Consider the following 16,030-nt stretch of genomic DNA (forward strand, 5'->3'; position numbering starts at 1 on the left):
ATTGCCCCAAAAGCAGGCTCAAATCAAGGAAAAGCTTCCTCACAGTAGAGAGCCTTCACCCAGACCACTCAGCATTCTCCCGCCTGGACAAATGGGTAGAATGGGACAAGACAGCAAACGATGCCCTCCAGCCCCCAACAGAAAAGCTCCCAGCAGGCACAGACCTCAAGAGAAAAGAATGGGTGGCGTTGAACAGAGCTAGAGCAAAGGTGGGAAACACCGCCACCAACCTCTTTAAATGGAAAATCTCACCGAGCACTGAATGCCCATGCGGTCACCCCAGACAGACCATGGACCACATCCTGTCTGAATGCTCGCTGGGACCTCACTGCACCAATGCTGACCTGAGGGAATGCAACCAGACTGCCCGGGACTGGCTGACTCACTGGCGCGACAAGATATGATGATGATATAAAAACAGTAATTTTGTTGGGTTTTTTTTTTTTTTTGGCCCCATATACTCCCGCGTCCCCCACCTTCTTATTTTTATCCTCTCTCTCTCTCTCTCTCTCTCTCTCTCTCTCTCTCTCTCTCTCTCTCTCTCTCTCTCTCTCTCTCTCTCTCTCTCTGTGTTTTCTAAAAATAGCAACGTACGGTCCAATCCTAGAAAGAGGAGCTACGACGTTAGCTCTCCTCTTTCTCGGCCCTAGTGTCCAATAATCACTTCGGTGTGTGTGTGTGTGTGTGTGTGTGTGTGTGTGTGTGTGTGTGTGTGTGTGTGTGTGTGTGTGTGTGTGTGTGTGTGTGTGTGTGTGTGTGTGTTTGTGTGTTTTGGTAACATTACCAGATTGGATTATTTTATTCCAAACTGCCTATTTTGGATTATTTAGTCGTCAAGTTTTGATTTTTTAAAATTATTTTGCCTGGAAGAAAATTTAGAAATTACAAATTATTTCATGCAACAGCAATAACACATCTTGGATACCATTATTTATTATCTTTACTATTGTCATGGCATTTCTCTACTTCTCTAGCTATTAGGGTAAGCTAGAGAAAGTGCACTGTGGTCTTGTATGAGAATGAGACGCGCTTTCGGATCGGAAGGTCCTGGGTTTGAGCATCGATCTGTAAATAGTTGATTCCTTGGAAAAAGCTCTTTACTCACGTTTTCTCACCGTACTCAGGTGTAAAATGATATCTGGCCGTTAACAGCGTCGTCTTTGTCGTTAAAAGGCGCCCGACATGTTAAGTGTTGCTGTTGGCCAGGGACACTTTGTAAAGTACTTTTAGCACAAGTAGTTTTTATTTTTATTTTTTGTTTGCGTTTTTTTTTTTTGTTTTTGTTGTTTTTATTGGGGGGGGGGTAGATATTGTTTCTGGAATTTTGATTTTTCTTTTTAATCTGAATATCGTAAAGGTTTGGATTATATACAATATTTTATCTGAGCTCACCAACGACCCAAGCTGAGCTCCTCACCGCGATGCTCGGCCCACTGCCGGCTACGAGCTGTATTTTGGGTTTTTTTTCCCTTCCCTCTTCTTTTGACCTATTTCTGTTGTACTCAAGTTTTGGAACAAAGAAATGGACGGTTCGTGAAATCACTTCCCCATAACTTAGATGGGATAAACCAAAACAATTTTCATACTAAAGACAAAGTAAGGAGTGGATGTTCAAGTTCATAATGGATTTTATTAATGTTATGAAATGTAAATGTAAGGAATCTTAAAATTAAAACTCCTTTTCATGTGATAAAAAGCCCAACTAGTCGGCCTGTCTTCTAGTTACCTGCACTTTCACTCGCCAACTCCAATGACGATGTTAGATGGATTTTAATTTTAATGGAGGAGGGGGGGGGGGGGGGGGGGGGGGGGTCTATGGTATACTCTAAAAACCAAAATTATTTATATCTTTGTTGCTTGTTACATAAATGTAAATGTTTGTTTAAAATTAGATAACCCTAAAACCTTTTAAAATGTTTCCTGTTTTCTCCATATGGTTAATATTAATATACTGACTCAGCGTTTTTGTTTTTTTTACACATTACTTTATTTTGAGTACCGAGACATCGAGATCTCAAAACATATTCTCGTTTTTAACGCCTGATATTTGGCATGATAACTCCTTAGGACAGTCTCTAATACTAATACCGCAGAAGCTGATTTTGAGTATCTTTAATACTTTTACTTTTACACATATTCAGCCTCCTATTAATTCTTAGGATTTATCGAGAAAAATGTCCTAAACTACAGCTAATTAAAAGAATCTCTTTGTAATTGTAAGGTGATAAATTTACATCTAGAACTAGAGTGGCGAAATTCCCACAATTTCTGGCAGTTGTCTAGTTCAAAATGAAAATGACATTTTGATTCGAGAACGGAAAAAATAGGTAATTTCATTTTATTCATATCTGACCTTACGCTTACAACCTTAATCAATGGTAATTTTAGGAACTTTAGACAAATTTTTGACTTTTGAAACCTAAGAAAATGGATTCTCTACATATCTATGTTTACAAAGGAATCACCCCCCCCCCCCCCCAAAACAAAAAAAAAAAAACCCAAACAAAACAAACCGATTTTCGTTTTTTTTTTTTCTTTCTTATGAATCTCAAAATTTGAGTAGCACAGGATCCGCATATCTCCCTAATTAAAATTCTTGCGATACTGTTGGTGAGATTTTAATACTGAAATTTTTATTTAAGTCCACCAGAATTAGTGAATCCATATATTTCTATATTTTAAAACCAAACAAAGGCTGCGGCTATTCGGACTCGAGTCTTGATAGTATAATCTAAGCCGTGGCTATTCAGACTCCCAATTCCAATGCGCATGTGCAATCAACAGGTTTTTTGGACTCAGTCTGAATAGTCTTCCATGGCAGTATATATATATTTTTCATTTTATATTCTTTAAGTGTTGATAACTATAAATAGAATTAATAAAAATAAAAATAACAATTATAGTAACTTTATTTGATAAAAGAAAGACAAAATCATTGATCAAAACTAACAAAATTCAGTTAAAATCTTTAGAAAGGAAAAGCTTTGTTAACAACACAACGCGATGTCTAAACAAAATCAGGACAATATTTTTTTAATTAACATATTCTAAAAAGTAAAAGTGTTAGACAGGCAGCAATCCTTCTACAGTCTGAAGCAGGGGTTATGAGAGTCATGAGTCATTTTGACATGAGTAAAACAGAATTTCTTCTGAACTCTTTCTTATATTTCTTTATCAGTTTTGCCCACTGTTGCACTGTGTTTCATTGCGTACGCATATTGGACTTTGGATTCATACATCTTTCATACAGGTTACAATAAATTTCTCATTCAACCCTTAGAATCTCAATCATTACAGAGTCCGAATAAACTATTGTGCGGCTATGTGAATGTTGTCTTGTGGTATGACACTCGCTTTCGGATCGGAAGGTCCTGGGTTCGAGCCTCACGCTCGGCGCATACTTGAGTCCTTGGAAGAGGCTCTTTACTCACATTCTCTCACTGTACTCAGGTGTAAAATGAGTACCTGGTCGTTAACAGCGTTGTCTTTGTCCGAAAATTATAATATCGCCTAACAGACGTCATGTCCCGTCCTAAATGTTAAATGTTGCTGTTGACCAGGGACCCCTTGTAAAGCGCTTTGAGCACATTTAGTGGATATTGCGCTATATAAAGCTCAATTAAATTTAAAAAAAAAAAATTCAGACTCGAGTCCGAATTGCCACGTCGCAAAACAAAGCTATAGTCTGTTCCAAGTCCAGTGTGCATCTATTAAACATTGTGGCCAGAATATCACAAATTCCTCCAAAGTTATGAAATGTGGTGCCATGATTTTTTGCTTATATTTTAAGTGACATTACGAATTTTGAATACCATTAGTGATTGACCAAACAGTTTTCTCACAATTTCTAATTCTTTTAATCTTTTCGTTTGCCATAAAATATGACTCAAACATTAAACTGTTTACATAATGGTTTGTTCATTCTCTTTCCTGTGGGGAAAATAATCACAACAAAGTTGCATTCAGTGACGTAGCTTAGCAAATAATTTTGGGTTGTTTGAAATAGTTAATAATAGATAGCATACATCTAGTACTTTACAGAGTTGAAAACAGGCTCACAGCGTTTATACATTATCTCTTCCCTGGTGGACAACAGGCTTAAAATACACTGGACGACACAAGCAGCCATTAGCTGTTATACATTTTTCGGACAATGATGTAAAAAAACCCCAAAAAACAGGGGCTCCTCAAATTTTTACACTCATCTCCGATAGAACAAGGAGAAATGCCTTTCACAAAGACATAAGACCCGACCAACTATTGAGCAAGACAACTCATAAAGGTCAGACAAGACATGTCATGAAATCCCACTGGTCACCCATCGAGTACGCTATGATGTGTTCGCCATTCATGCATTATGTTTGCTGGAAGGAGGGGGGGGGGGGTGCTTTGAACTTTTTAATTGGAGATATCGCTGAATGTCAACTTCTCTAACACCAGATTCTTGTACGTTTTGAACAGTATAACTTTTCAAAGGAACCATGATTTTCAAACAAGAGATGCATAAAATTAAGATGACATAAATAAATTTATTAATATTAATTTGACCTCTACCCTCTGAGTTTCTGTTTGTGAGCCATATTGCTATTTGCCGCATGCCATGAAAATGAATTCTGCACTTCGCCTCTCTGGAAATTGTAAATTTACCTCTTTGTGACAATTTGCATGTTTAATCCATATTTTTTAAATTAGTTTTTATGAATGTAGAATTCACAACAGGGAGCTATGCCTCTAGCTTTCAAATATTAAATTGTAACAATTGTTTATGTCAAGTGAGTACAAAGTGTACAATTTGCTGTGTCATTTTGAACACAGGGTGGCAATTTTAGTGAGTAGTGCACACAAATCTCGTGAAAAGTAAACCACTGGTCAAGCCTGTGGACGAGTTCAGTGATCGTTATCACAATAGAATTCACTGTGTATAAAATTGTATAGTATAACATCAAAATGTTCAATCATCCTAGACCCTTCGTTTTTTTATATTCCGTAAAGAAGAAAAATCCTAAAGTTTGGTACTGTAACCAATGCACACAAAAAAATCAGCTTAATGTCACTAACAATTCTAGTGTTCGAGCCAATTATCATTAAGATTAAAATCCATCAGAAGGTTGTGAAGATATCCACAATGATATCAAATTTGGACTGATGTTTAGAAAAACAACTGATTTTTCAAATTAAAATAATAAAGTGAAAGAGGCTGTTATTGGTTTCCCTGCTATTTCAACATTTATTATACCATAAATATCCATGATTGCCCCAATTGTACACGTCATGATATCAGTTAACCTCCACTGACCTCAGACAGGCAGCTAACAGGGAAGGTTAATGAACCCTTGAGAGTTCCATCCACTTATATATAAACTTATTTTGCTTTCTTGGTTCCATATGAACTAGTGCTGATACCATGTGAATGTGTTCTGATTGGTCAGTAACAAAGCAATCTCATTGGGAAATTTTTGTTTGTTTAAGAGTAAGAGTACGAGATGATGTGATGATCGTCGGGTATCAAGCATCAGCGATATCAACTGCCAATTATTGTTTCAGGATGTCGCTAAACAGTGGTTTTGTTAAAATTCATGTCACTATTTTGCGTTTTTTATTACTAATAACATATATAGATAGCAAAAGAATCAGACCAGAGCAGAGGTCAATGTCACTATCCAGGGGTTGTCGTTATTCACGGGAGTGTAGTGTCATTATCAAGAGGTTGTACTGTACAATAGAAAAAAATTTGGTCAACCAACTTCAGTGTGCCATATTACAAGACTACTAGAATTAGGCATGCGAGTATTATACCACTCCATAGTTATATAATTTATATTTATTCATTACTTTAATGTAATCTTCTTTACTTTTCTGTTTCCACAGAGAAAATGGTGGAAAGAAGGGATGGCATATTCACCTTGTAGTTTATACATTCTTACTTTGTGCGCTTTGATGAGACGATACAAAATGAAAAAACATAAGATGAAGAGACGTGAGAAAGTCATATGATAGATGACAATGACATCTTCAAGTGCATAGCATCTTGGCATGATATGTGGACAAAAGTGAAGAGAATCCCATGTCTGAAATCGAAATAGATATATGGGATTGCCCCTTTGACAGCATCAGCTTCTTCTAATGGTTACATCTCAATATATATTATGACGATGACAATCTAGTGTAAAATCTGTAAAAGCTACTTTTCCACATTTTTGATCCCTCTTGAAACCACACAGAAGCTGTGTCGTGATGCACCTTTCAACCAGATGATCTTTTGACCGTTTCCACAATGAGACCATGTCGTATCCTTGCATACTCCAAATAATGGCTGTTATTAGACAGCTGCCTCCAAATGTTCCTTTTACTGGTTCAGATAGGTGAATAGGTGAGAGCAGAAAATCTGCTGATGATGTTTCTTTCTCTTCTAATGTTGAACTCCTCTCTCAAGAAAGTCCAGTGTTTATTTATGCAAAAGATTTAAATGTAACAAATTATGTGTAAGGACATGATCAGAAGGACCAAACTTTATAATTGGTTTGCAAGTCGGACAAGGTCTCAACAGATGCAACTGCTGAAGAGAGTCTATCCATCATGCCCATCCATGGTTTGATGTCGTTACCTAGTCATTCCATGAGGGAAATACAGATAATCTGTCAAACAAAAAATCTGATGTCAGCAGGAACCACGCATTTTGTCCAAGGGAGCAAGCATATTGGGGGTTAATAATCTATCTATAGAGTGGAAAATGGTTTGATGGTTTGTGTAAACTCTAGATGGATAGGACGGCAGGTTGACAAGGTGTTGTCTACAACATCTGGTCCATGGATTTGGGAGTCTTTTGAATCAAAATTGAAAGAAGTCTGCCTGTTATATCTCCTTTCTGGGACAGGAAATCTGAAGAAACCAATACAGAGGTAAGTAAATGTGTAACACACACACACACACACACACACACACACACACACTCTCTCTCTCTCTCTCTCTCTCTCTCTCTCTCTCTCTCTCTCTCTCTCTCTCTCTCTCTCTCTGTGTGTGTGTGTAACCAAATGCAATTATGGACTTCATTTAACATTGATGTAATGGACACTTCACTTTGATTTTAGAGTATTCCCATTAAAAGAATGTGCCCCTAATAATTGGGTTATCAGACTGGCAAAACAGCACACATCAGTTTTACGGCTCTTGTGAAACTATAGGTATATAAGTTACTGCATTTGTAGCAAAAACTAAAGTTTTAAAAAAAACTTGTATGTCACATCTTCTTTTCAACGACAGTGTAAACACAATAATATCTTGTACAACAGAAAAACAACATTACAAATAATATACTTTAAGCATTGGTTTATGAATACATACAAATGCTTTACATTTTGTTTTCCATTTTCTTTTAACTTTTACTCAGTGCACCTCAGTATGGTTGCCATTGCTACCTACAAGCAAATTCAAGCTATTTTTAAGGTCTGTCCATGTGTTTTGTAATAATAATAATAGTAATAATAATTCATGGAATTTATATCGTGCATTTTCATCACTGTGTAATGCTCAATGAACATTGCAAATAAATATACAAAATTTACTGAAAATAATAATATATAATTTTAATTTTTTTAAAACACGATACATTGTTTTCATAAAATGTCTAATGATTTGTTTTGAGAAAGGGGGAAACAAGAAATGTTAATTATCTTATTTTGTCTTATTTATTGAAGATTTACATTTCTTTTTATTCTGTTTTACTAGGTTGAAAGCTTCAGGCAGCATATTCTGATCATTTTGTACAATGCAACTACCACTTTATTTTTAAAATCATAACATTTGACACAGCCTGCTATTCATTACATGATTACAATATGTATGTGAAATTTAAATGACAAATCTGAATCAAGTTTTTATGAGTTTTGAAAAGCTAGTCACTTATTCTTAACATCTTGTCTACTTTCAACAGGTCCAGGGAGGACAGAATTCAATGAGAATTCTAATTCTTACATTTCGCAGGAGAAAGACAGTTGAGGAGATATTGTGAGAACAGATTCGACTTTTGACAGTTTCTTTCGCAGAGGATGGTCATAACTGTTAAGTATGTCTAAGTGACATATGTTTACTCACAATATAGTTGTATTTCTTCTTCAAAGATGAGGACATTCTTCTTCTTCTTCTTCCTCTACCTCTTCTTCTTCTTCTTCTTCTTCTTCTTCTTCTTCTTCTTCTTCTTCTTCTTCTTCTTCTTCTTCTTCTTCTTCTTCTTCTTCTTCTTCTTCTTCTTCTTCTTCTTCTTCTTCTTCTTCTTCTTCCTCTACCTCTAATTCTTCTTCTTCTTTTTCTTCTTCTTCTTCTTCTTCTTACTGCCTTCTGCTATCCTCCTCCTGCTCTTCTTCCTTCTCATCTTCTTGGTCTTCTTTGTGCCTTCAAATTCCAAAGGATGAAAAATATTTTTAAAATTGAGTGTTTTCATGTTATTATAATTCTATGCTGGATGCAAATCGTTTTTGTTACACAGTAGTGTGTATGAGATTGTGTATGAAGTGTATTGTGATTTTGTATTATATGACCTGTTGTTGAATGTGTGTTCACTGATAATGTTAGTGTTAGGTCCTTTCTTTGTACACCTTTTACAGGCTTTATGTTTTGCATCTTAAAGTTCCTGTGACTTGAATAATTTCTCCCAAACAAATTCTTCTATAATTAATTTGAGCTTTAATGTTCTCTAATGCCCTCGGTTCTAACATTGATCTATCAACATCCTCTTTTGTCAGAATTAATAATTTGGTCCCATTATCAGCGATTTCTTTTCCTTCTTTTTCACTTCTTTCTCTGTCTTTCTCTCATTGTTCTCTACCAATTTCTTCTTCATTCTTTCTAACACTGACAGCTGCTTTTCCCTGCTTTGACTTTTCCACTGGGGGCCTGTGTGCACTGCCTTTGCAATGAGCGTATTCTACTTTCTAAAACATAATTTTTGTAGCCAAGTAGAGATTGCATTTCGCTTCCACATTACATTTGTGGAACTTCAATGTCATAGTCCATGTGTCGAAATAATCTCTCACCAACTAAGTTGGTAAGAGAGCAGGTCATAAGGAGATACAATACTTATTTTTCACTATCACCACCAAAGATCATACCCTCTAAAAAATCACAGTTATCGCTGCAGAACAATACATTTCTCTGCCACGAGAGAAAAATTATAGGTACTTCACTTTGTCAAAATCAAATACAAAATCCAAATTCTGAGAGTGATTACAAGTACAAGTAACTTGGAACATTTGAAGCAATTGCTATAGGTAGTAGTAGTAGTAGCGTATGGCTACACCTCCAAAATATGTTTGTCGATCCACGATGTCAGGTCATCTCCGGCTTCAAAGATTGTTTCGTACCCCCCTTCTAATTTTGTTGCTGGGCATTGCAGGATCAGATGATAGATGGTTTGACGTGCCCCTTTGCAGTATTGGCAGATTGGTGAGTCAATGAGTCTCCATCGATAGAGGCTTTCTTTGCTGCGACCATGGTTGGTTCTAAGTCGGTTCGCGGTGACCCAGTGTTTTCTTTTTGCTGTTTTAAAGTCAGGAAGGCGCAGAGTGGGGTTGGTAATGTATTGTCCATTTTTTGGCAGGTTTGATTGCCATTCATTGGCCCAGGCAGTGGTGATGTCAAGGTTTTCTATTCCGGATTTATGGAAGGGTCGTCTGGATTTTAGTCGATTTGTTTGTGGGGTGTCTTTTACTATTTTTGTCAGGGGGGTATTTATTGCCAATATTGATTGGGCCATTGCTATAGGTAAGTGTCTAGCACGATACATTGTTCGACTCGTTTGAGCTTTCGGTTTGGGTAAGTTATTCTTATCAGAATAAGACTCGATATCAAACGTGCACCTAAACGGATACACGTAATCAGGATCAACACAAATTCCAGCTTCTGCTAATTTCTCCAAATCGGTGGGAAGAAGTTGAAAAATCCCACCCGGGTACCTAGATTGAGTTGCGTCTCCCTTACATATTTTCTCATGGCGTAACAAAGTCGAATGATTTGTCCAAAGTTTGCTACAGTGACAACAACCGAATATCTTAATAGCTTTATCGAGGTCTCTGATATAGCAAAAATGATCATTGAGAAGTAAAACGTACATCGTATTAGAAAAATTGTTAGCACTTCTCCTAAAAACGACATATCGGGAAATACGACTCACTATAGTTATGACAGCTCACTCCTTTTGTTTTCTATTCATTCAGTAATTTATTGGTCATCTGTGTCTGAAATTTCAATTGTATCACTGTCGGACGAGACGACTTCAATAACTTCGGGAACTGCTGGTGACGGTCGTTGGGTGTCTATAGAGCCTGAAATACAATGATTCATTTTGAAAAAGGGATCCGTGTACCCATAGGTAAGAAACATAAAGGTTGTCAAATAATACAGGATACCAAAAATTTAAAAAATACGTAAACATAAATATATAGATAACAACAAACAACAATTTTAAAAATCCCTATAAAACAAAACAAACACACAATATTATTATTATTAATAATAATAATAATAATAATAATAATCTTAATCATAATAATAATGATAATAATAAGAAAGAGCGATACTTAAACACGTAAATACCAAAAAAAATAGATAAAAAGAGCCGGAAAGCCCAGAATGTTACGGCTATAATCTATAGATAGAATATCTTTATCCTTGGATAATAATATTAAAATCACTATATATATATATATAGGAAAAAGTAACTCGCTGTTGATTGGACTGCTTTCTCCGTTATATCGTTGTCTTTGGACGTTCTTGGTTCCCGGTCATTACACAACCGCGTGATGTGAAGAGCTTCCACGCGGCCTAACACATCTTCAAGGAGTAATGTCTGTATGACTGGTTTGAATTTAGCAGTCAGAGTCTCTTTTGTGTTATCAAATTCCTCGTAAAAAAACCTAATTATCTTATCTTCCACGGGTATCATTAGACAGTCGTGTGACATTTGCCCGGGTGCAAAGATCCGACATCCTTCACAATTTGCGATGTCAATAGCATAAATATGTCTCATCAATTCCTCCTTTAATTTTGTTAAGAAATGATGTTAACGACGATTATTATAATTTCTTGCTTTTCGTGTTTGCCTTTTAAAATATTCTCGACGATGGTTCGTTGCTGTCCATTTGTTCCTCTTCTTCTTCGCCTCTCTGGTTAAGACAGAATTTACTTTTTTTATCAATTTTTCAAGCGCTCTCCACTAGTCTGTGTTGAGAGCTATGCCTTTTTTTCGATGCTAATTGCACATCGTCGTTGTCTTTTCCGTAATAGCGGATATGTACTTTTGTCTCACCGCTAAACTCACCGACGCTTAAGAAAATATGTCGCTTTCCGATAGGAATTGGCTCCATGCTGATGAAATTTTTCAAACAAAGTTAGAAAAAAAGAACTCACAAAAGTAAAACAATTAACCACGGTTGACTACAAGCTTTGAAACGAGAAAGTCGAGCTCACCGCAGTGGAATGAATATGACTGGTTTGAACTTAGCAGTCAGAGCGTGGCCTTCGTTATACTAGAGGCCCAAGACTGGATACAGTGACGTCACTCTCTAAATCATAACAAGTGAGAGAGAGGAGACAGCGAGCCGAGCGGGCGGCTGTGTGTGTTACCAGTGAAGCGAGGCAGGAAAAACATAGATTTTCCAGATTGGAACTTTTGTGGCCAACTTTTAGGAAACCCAGATTTAAAAAATTCGATATGCATTATTTAACGACTTTCCTTAGAAAATAGATGTTTATTAATTATTGATTTCGTTGATTAGCATTTATTTTTCATTCAAACTCATTTTGCCGATGCAAATGATCCTATATCAACCCGACTTCCATTTTTCTTGGACTTCGACGATAACGATTGCGAAGATTTATAATAAGATCATTTACTTTTGTCATTGAAATTTATAGCAAACCACTTTTTTACACTTCATTTTCACATTATTATATTATGCTTACTTTTAACAGTTTATAAATAACACGACAAAAAAATTACCTCCCCCCCCCCCCCAACCATGCTAGCTATATTTGGCATGGTTAAGAAGAAATAATTGGCATGAATTATTTTTTTCCACTCGCATACAACACACACCAATTCATTACTATTTCGCTGTACTACACACTGGATCTCAAGTCCTAGCAAAAAATACAAGTCGATTTTATTTCTCATAAAAAAAGAATTGTACAAGAATAATAAGGGGGCTAAATGCTCTTTTAAAATCTTTATTTCATTCAAAATTTTAATTGTAATATGGGCAATAGTAGGCTAATACTAATATAAAAAATAAAATAAACAAAACATTACCTTGCTCCGTCAATGATAATTATTGGGCACGAAACGCAAGAAGTTCAATCTGCAGACACTATATATAAACTATAGATTGACTATAAAAATATAGTGTTTCGCTGTTCAACAGCTCATCAGTGCAGCTTGGAACTCAAAAAAATCAGTTGGATACCTACAGGTTCCACAGAGTTCAATCTGCAGACACTATATATCTATTATAATTTCTGTAAATGTATACATAATGTTGATATGTACATACTGGTCAATTGTTAATCCTAAAAAGAATATGCAACAGTGATGACAATAAACAAAGAGATGTGATTTTATGGTAATAAGAAGGAAAAGGAATGAGAAAACATAGAGTTGGACTTGACATGGAGACACATGTGGCATGGAACTGGCGATTGATATATAAAATGGGCAGCCCTTACATCCCCCACATACGTCGTGAGCTCTGCAGGAATCTAAACCCGATGGTTGTCTGAAACATGTGCCTCCAGTCTTATCCAATAATGAGAAGGAAAAGAAGATGACCTATGCTCTTTTCGTTAAGAGTTTGAAGCTTCCTTTTGTTCTTTGATGTTGTTGCCTTATCTGTGAACATCTTGGAGTAATTGTTGAGGAAAATGTTGACAGCTGGTTTGCAGAATCTGTGAACAATGTCGAGCAGATCTGTGTTACAAATATCACAATTTTTCCCCAATAATTCTAAATCAGAAAGCCTTTGCAGAGTGAGTTTCATTAAAAGAAATCTCTGATTGGTGTTTGAAAGCAGACGCTGTTCATGATCATGATTGCCAATCAAGAACTGAAAAATTTTTAAAATGTGTGTCATGATTTCAACAGCATAATCAGTTGGCCACGTCAAACCGCCTCGGTCGAGAACAGAAATGTAAGCTAATGATTCTGCTGTTGATTCCACTTGAAGGACCCGTTCTTGTCGAAACTCACTCTTGCAGCCATCACAAGTCACATTAAGCAATGCTTTTCGAGCACAGTATCCAGAGACAAAGACAAGAGCTTTCAATTGCTCTGAAACAAGTTCAATATCATCACAATCATAAAGTAAAGGAGTAAAATATTGGATGTCATCATGACAAGAGGAATCATTTAATCTTATTTCTTCCAATGGTTCAGTGATATCTTTTAATTTCAAAGAACCACTTGAAGCAGAAATAAACTTAAGAACGCTAAGAAGCTTCAACTTTTTCTCGCCCTCAAGAAGTTGTTGAACGGAGACATGATAATTACCTCCGCTCAACTGTCTGTACTGGCTGAAACGAAACTCCAGATCATCAGTCTGAAACTTTCCCAACAAGACATATTTATATTTCTTATGAGATAAGAGATAAGGAACAAATTCAAGAAAAGTAGAAATAGTGTGAACAAGAGCATCCATGGTTTCTCTCGACAATACTCCTTCTCGTGGTTTCATCCCTAACCTGCTCCAGTCCTTGAACCAAGTCAAAGCATCTTGAAGAAATGAGAAATTGGAATCAGAGATGGAATTAATTGGCTTGCATCTCTCATCCCTCAATCTCCTGCCTTTCAGCGGATGCTTGACATTTAGAACATTCCATAGCTGTACAATGAACAATATAAATGATACTGTCCCACTGACATTGACATTCCATTTGGATCCAAAGTGCTCCAAGGCAGCAGCATTCCGTCTGTCAAAAATTCTCAACATCAGTGGAACACTCTGTTTCTCAGTAGGCGATGGATTCAAACATTTTCGATTCAAAGATGGAGCAAGTTTCACGACTGATGACTTCTCTTCCTCGTATACTTTTGTAATGTGACACATGGATGCTCTCATAACTGAAGATGAAGGATTTTCATTGTTGGTCAGTACAGGTGGTAAAATAAAAGTCTTCTCCAAGTCTTTTTGAGACGTCCAGTTATTTCTAATACATTTGAAAAGGTGGACAGTATCAAAAAGAAAAAAAAGTTTCTCTGAAGGAATGACAGGATTTGGAATAGATGGACAAAGACTTCCCCCAGACATTATAGCAAAGGCATTGCGGTTAATTCTGTTGTTGTCAGAAATAACACACAAAACATGAAAACCAACATCATGAAGAACTTGCAATGTTTTAAGAAGCAAACATTGCAAATAACGAGCATCAATATTTTTTACAGGTAAAATGGCAACAACATCTTTCTGTTTACAAAGAACTGAGGAAATCATGAAGACCTGGGCAGTGCTTGCCTCAGAAACCTGACAATTATATGCAGAGCCCTCAAGTTTCCCCCCTTTATACGACAACTGGTGAGAAATATGAATTTCGTCCATCATGAGAACGACATCACGCTCATGCTCTTGCATTTTAAGACATCGCTGTCTTAAATATGCTTCATGATCTTTAGAATTAGGAAAACCAGTCTTCATTTCAAAGACAGAGGAAAGTTTTCTAAGATAGGACTGATGAGGCAAAGTAAGAAAGGAATTCCTTAGAAGAGAATAGGCACGAGGAGCAGATGCAAACAACTGGAATGCCCAGATAAGGGTAGAGCAACTGTAACGTTTTACAGACAAGTTAACTAACTTAAGCTGCTCAACCAAAAACCTAACTTTTGGCATGAACAAAGACTTGGACTCATCATCTTCATCATTGTCAATACTGTTGCATAGACTATCAATAGCTGAAACATAAAGTTGCAGCTGGTCCTCCAAGTTACTTCTATCAAATCCATTCCCATGACAAAAATGGGAAAGGACAGTGTCAAATTGAGACCAGCATGTAAGAGTTGGGGGAGAAGTTTTCCCAAAAATCCATGCAATGGCGCTATCAGGAACCCTTTCTGAAAAACAAAGAAAAAAATAATGGTCAAGTCATCACACTAACATATATTATAATTTCCATGCTTCAATGAAAAATAAGTTGTATCTTTTTTATTGTCTTCTTTCATCATTTAAACAAGATCCTTATAAAATGGTTGATAGTGAGATAATAATATATCTTTTAATTGTATATAATAACATCACAGCATTAAGATAGACTTTAATAAAAATTATACTTACTATATTTATTACTACTTCTACTACCATTAGTGTTACTACTACCACTACTACTAATAATATTTCAAACTACTACTCTACCAAGAATATTATTACTGCAATTACTATTATACGACTACAACCACTACTAGAACTACTGTTAGTGGTAGACTACCATTGCCATTATTGGTGTCACTACTACTGATATTGCCATTGCTACTAGTACTACTATATTGGCGTTCCTACTACTACTGCTACTATTACCACCACCACTGCTACTACTACTTCTAACACCAGCACTACTCTTATATACTAGAAGTTCTATCTAGCACTATTACTATTACTATTTTAGAAATCATTTATTCTAATTCTAAACATGTCAATTTTCAAGGTAAATACTTACGATTATCAGAAAATATTTCCACATGCATGTCAGAGAAAACTTTGATTGAAGACAGCAACTTTGGAGCACTGTCAACAGTATCAATAATCCTGTAAAGGGTGCAGTGGTCAGGCATTGGTGGATCATCAGGTGAAGACGATGAGGCAAGAAAAAAACGATAAATCCATAATTTCGCATCAACTCTGGTATTGAAAATGCCACAGAATTCTGTATAATTCTTAATCCGATCATTTTCAGCCCATCGTTTAAAAGACTCATCGTCTCTCTTTAAAACTGCATCTCGCCTTTCGTCGGGGGCTTTCCGTTTCAGGGATATTTTCGTAGATAAATAGGAGGGACAGTT

At 36.2% G+C, this 16,030-nt stretch overlaps 1 long non-coding RNA gene across 4 annotated transcripts; it reads left to right on the top strand.

Annotated features, from left to right (window-relative positions):
- Positions 1 to 1,035: 1,035 nt before the first annotated feature.
- On the top strand, positions 1,036 to 10,387 carry LOC144957258 (uncharacterized). 4 transcript variants are annotated; one of them, XR_013642104.1, is made up of 4 exons: positions 1,036 to 1,653; positions 5,869 to 6,899; positions 7,388 to 7,443; positions 7,931 to 10,387. It is a non-coding gene; the product is annotated as an uncharacterized LOC144957258 (long non-coding RNA). The 4 variants fall into 4 exon arrangements; XR_013642105.1 differs by having other exon boundaries at positions 1,036 to 1,596; XR_013642106.1 differs by lacking the exon at positions 7,388 to 7,443.
- Positions 10,388 to 16,030: the final 5,643 nt, after the last annotated feature.

This window comes from Berghia stephanieae, chromosome 11, assembly GCF_034508935.2.
Source record: "Berghia stephanieae isolate SIO BIC M18660-M18661 chromosome 11, UCSD_Bste_1.3, whole genome shotgun sequence".
Classification (NCBI taxonomy): domain Eukaryota; kingdom Metazoa; phylum Mollusca; class Gastropoda; order Nudibranchia; family Aeolidiidae; genus Berghia; species Berghia stephanieae.